At 44.7% G+C, this 4,552-nt stretch overlaps 1 long non-coding RNA gene across 2 annotated transcripts; it reads left to right on the forward strand.

Moving 5' to 3' along the window:
• The first annotated feature begins 395 nt into the window (after positions 1–395).
• On the forward strand, positions 396–4,340 carry LOC149356860 (uncharacterized). 2 transcript variants are annotated; one of them, XR_016291710.1, is made up of 4 exons: positions 396–913; positions 1,235–1,303; positions 1,816–1,880; positions 4,290–4,340. It is a non-coding gene; the product is annotated as an uncharacterized LOC149356860 (long non-coding RNA). The 2 variants fall into 2 exon arrangements; XR_016291709.1 differs by lacking the exon at positions 4,290–4,340 and adding an exon at positions 3,602–3,671.
• The last annotated feature ends 212 nt before the right edge of the window (positions 4,341–4,552 follow it).

The raw sequence follows: 4,552 nt of genomic DNA on the forward strand, positions 1-4,552 counted from the left end.
AAGGGTGTGCGCTAAAAAGACGTACACAGGAAAAAGATAGAGACGACAGGAAAGAAGCGCAACTTCCAACTTTACCCAGTCAACCACGGGTATCCGGGGTAGGTTCGAGTAAGGTCCGAATCTCCAGTGCCAGGCTGGGATGTCCATAGGGCATGCCTACGTATGTCCATATTCGGATATACGCATCGGAGATTCTGTGTATGTACGAGGGACGTTCGTTTTTGGATGGCTGGCGGACATCCGCCGGCGGATGTCCGAGGAGTATCCGTAAACATCCCTCTTGGAATGTGAGCTTACATGGCATATATAATTTGTTTTCCCTCAGACGAACATTTTAAAACGAATTCTATTTGCCAATGCCAAAATTCACACAATCACATTTCTACCACCAACTAGTTTAATATTCAGATTGATTAAGATCACTCAACTATGGTGTTGATGTAAAAGAACCAGAATTAAACGAATCGCTTGGCTTTCTGGCGCCAGTGCTCATAATTAACGCCCTTTTATCCTGCAGCACTCCTTCGAGGTAACCGAGGCATGTAGCCATGCATGCTGCCTTCCATGAAAACAAACCCGAATAAACTCCTACCAGGGGCCGCGGCAGAGCGGTAAGCCTAAAAGTCAACCCAATCCAATCTATCAGCCAAGCCAATATTTGTGGCGCGATGGTCTCGTTGGTTTTCGTCGCGCGGTGCTCCTTTCGACCTTTACTTTTGCTGCAATGTGCGGTTTGTTCGCTCTGTGGTTGCTTGGCTGTGCTACAAATGTGATGTGTCATCTACGCGCTCGAAAAGACGTTCGTTTGATTCTGAAGCTCTCGTGAAAAAGCTCCGGTGTCGCCTGACCCCTTGCCGAGACATGCTTTGTTGCTTTGGATGAAAGAAGCGGCCATGGTGTTAACACTTGCGAGGTAAGTAACTGTGCTTGAAAATTACTTTCAGGGTGTTGCTGTGGGATGACTAAAGCGCATTAACGCAGTTGTACTCTGTTGCGCTACTTGTTTGCCACAGAGTGGAAATTGCAAGCACTATGCATTAGCTGTCGCAAACTTGTTTCTCGTGTTTGTGAAAAAAAGTTGAGACGGTGTGTAGTTGCATGGTGTGAATCTTAAGGCAATTGCGCGTAGGTTCATAATTACGATAAAACAGAATGCACGAAAAGCATAGTGCCAGGACGGTGTTAGTTTTTCAGTGCTTCGCGACTGAGTTTTTCTTTTCTGTTGCCTTTGCAGTGTGGATGTGGCCCGGCTACCGAGTGTATTGGTGCCTACATTAATTATGCCAAGCCGTGCAAAGCACAGGTAGGTTCAAAATGTCATATAAAAGTTGTGCATACTTCCACAGCTTATCAATTTATTTATTAGGCTTGCCAAATGGAAGTCTCCAACCATCCACTCACTACACAGTACTTTGCACTGTGCAGTAGCATTGTTCAGGACAGCTTAACTGTTGTGTTAAATTTGCGAGCTTCAGTCACATTTTTCGCTTACTTCCCAATCACTGAGTGCAATGAGCTCTTGCAGTGCTTTGGTATAACTTTGCCAAACATGTTATGCCCACAGGGCTCAATGCTGAGCCAGATAGCAGGACCATATATGGCACCCCTAGAGCCACATGTTCCTGGATTGTGACCAGAGCTCTCTTCCTTACTCCTGTGCAGCTGTGGATCATCAAATATGCTGTCAGTGCCCTGATGCGTGGTTCATCAGTGAACCCTGTGGGCATTGTAGTTTCGACAGAGATTGTTTTGCTGCATCGTTGACAACGTGCTGTATAAGGTGCTCTCTCGTACTTTATTTTCTTGTCCATACAGTGTGGATGTGACTGACCTAAGCTAGCAGCTATATAGTACCTGCAGCTTACAGCAGCAACCTTCAGGTAAGTTTGAACTACAGTGCAAGTTTGACCTTGTCACATAATGGATACTTTCCTTCTGTTTGCTTTGTGCAGCGGAGGGTATCTAGCTATACTGCAGTGTACTTGTACAATAATGGATAAAAATTTGTGGGATGAGAGTTCTTTGTGAAACATTTTCTCTGTGCTGTTAGCCAGAGCAATTTAATCAAAAGCCTAGAATCAGGAGGGGACATGGATACTCGACCTTACTGATCAAATTTCAGCTGACTGCCTGGCGAGGCAATGCAAAAATAAATATTTTCGGAAAATCGACATCCAGCAAACTTTTCTCTATGAGTGTACCTTGTGCCCAACCTAAGTCATTAGCTAGCTTGCAACGATGTGGTAAGGATCCCTACTCTTGCACTTGAATTTTTTAACCATCAGTATGGAAGTGACCGCCTGTGGGAGTAGCTGTGGTGTCTTGCAATGTAAAAGACAAAAGAGCTACTACTGGGGCGAGTTGGAAATACATACTTGAAGGAATTGGTGAGCGCTATAAAAACACTGAAAACGCACAGGACGAAGCGCTTTCTAACTACTGTTTAATCTCAGAAGAAACATGAGTATATTCACACATTTGACGACAAGAATGAAGGAAAAACAGGTAAAAACTACGCGCGCTTACAACAGCCGAAGATTACTGTTCTTGAGGGAGGTTAATTCTGTTCCCCCTAACATCACTGAAGGGGAGCTGACGCATTGCTTATCTGGTTTGGTTTGGTTTGTTTTGGAGCAATGTGCATTGCAAAAGCTTTGATAATTTCTTGTTCCCGTCAGTTTCTAGCCCTACCTATTACCTTGGTGTTTTTTAGCAAGGGTATGCATTTACAGTGTACGAAATGAGCTGCCAGATTCCCGGACTTTGCAAGTTGTTCACATGATCTTTCGTGTTCCCGGAGCCTCTTGTTAAGGCATCTTCCCGTTTTCCCTGCGTAAGTTTGTTGGCAGCTGAGCGGAATGCTGTAAATGACGTTTTCGTCACACTTTACATAGGTGTTTTCATGTTTGATGTTGCACCCAGGTTTCTTTTTGTGGTCTTCATTCTCGTTGACCTTTTTACACATTCCAATGAGCTTATTGGCAGCTGAAAAAACCACCTGGACTCCGTACTTGTTAGCTGTCCTCCTTATTCTGTGGGAGATATTGTGAACGTACGGCATCACGGCAGGGCGTCCCTCGTAGCTCATTTTTTTAGTTTTGTAGGACCCAGTAACTTCTCTTAGTAAGCTTTCAGCAATGCCGCAAAGTAACTGCTCCGGATAACCGCTCTCCTTCAATTGGGAGACCTGTTGGTCTACGCTGTGAATTATCGAGTAGGGGCGAGATTTTTTTATAGCTGGTTTCAGGCAAGACGTAGCTACAGCTCGCTTTACAATTCTGCAATGACTGTGCCATCTGCCATCACAGAGCGTGGTGTTGAGGTTCACATGAGCCTGGATACTATGCTCTGTTATGGCAGATCACGCAGCAATGTTGTTTTGCTTCGCCCCGCCACGCATCACAGATCCTGCAAACTTTTGCGGCCAACAGTACCGTGTTATGGATGAGGAAACGCCTAATGTACTTGTGGCAAGTGGGTGAATCTCCTTGCAATGGTCAAACAAATGCCAGTATGCTGATTATATACGAAGTTCATGATGACTTGTGCATGATACACATTTGCTGCATTTATATTGGTTGTGCCTATGCTTTAATTCTAGTCAACAAAAAAGGTGAAGAAGTTGAGAATGGCTGCGAAAAGAAGTGCCAATGAGGACATTGTGGCACTCAAAGAAAGCAATGCGCTAAAAGAGGAGCTGGAAGCCCTCAAGAAAGAAAATTCGAAGCATGAGAGGCCAGCTCTGTGTCGGAAGGGTAGCTTGTCTTTGTGTGTGGTCTTTCGCATTGCTTAGTCATCATGACATGTCTTGAGAAGGGCATCTGGTCGCTATAGAAATTTCGTGACCATTCCACTACACAAGGGGCACCATATCATGTGAAGCACAAACAGCACGGCTTTTTTGTGTGCTGTTCTTATTTTTTTAGCATTTGTTACTGTGCGCACATACTAATTGGCTATGTCCAGCAAGGTAGAGCCATTTTTCTGAAATTATTTGCTGATAGCATTCCAAACATGAATTGAGATTAGCATTAGCCAGTTACAAGCACTGCATGCAGTTACCTTTGATACTCCACTGCTGTTAAGAAGTGCCACTAATTGCCCATCGCACTGTTAATGTCCACGCTTAAGTTCGGCAGTTATTTTCAAGTTTTAAATGATTTTGACCTTGGTGCTATGGCAAGTGCTAACACTGAGTTTTAGGTCAGAATGCACTCGGTAAACAATGATAATTTGTACATTATGTACGTTGCTTTCAGTTCGGCATGCCATTTTTCTTTTTCCTGCAGGTACACCTGGCCAATGGCCACGAAATATCGAAAGAGGCGTACGATACTCCCATGGCACTGCCAGAAGATTCACTGTTTGTCAAAAGAGCGGCAACCACATTGTGGTCAACAGAAGTGCTGGCTCAGCGCAGCTTCAAAGGAACGCTGTCCAACAGATTCCTGGCAGAGGGTGGGGACAAGGCACCGCAGAAGCCACTGACGCTGCTGAAGGTGGAGACGATAAGGGGTAATTATTGTATTCTACTGGGGTTAGCACATGTGCA

Source organism: Amblyomma mixtum, chromosome 3 (genome assembly GCF_055824585.1).
Source record: "Amblyomma mixtum isolate Tamu chromosome 3, ASM5582458v1, whole genome shotgun sequence".
Lineage (NCBI taxonomy): Eukaryota > Metazoa > Arthropoda > Arachnida > Ixodida > Ixodidae > Amblyomma > Amblyomma mixtum.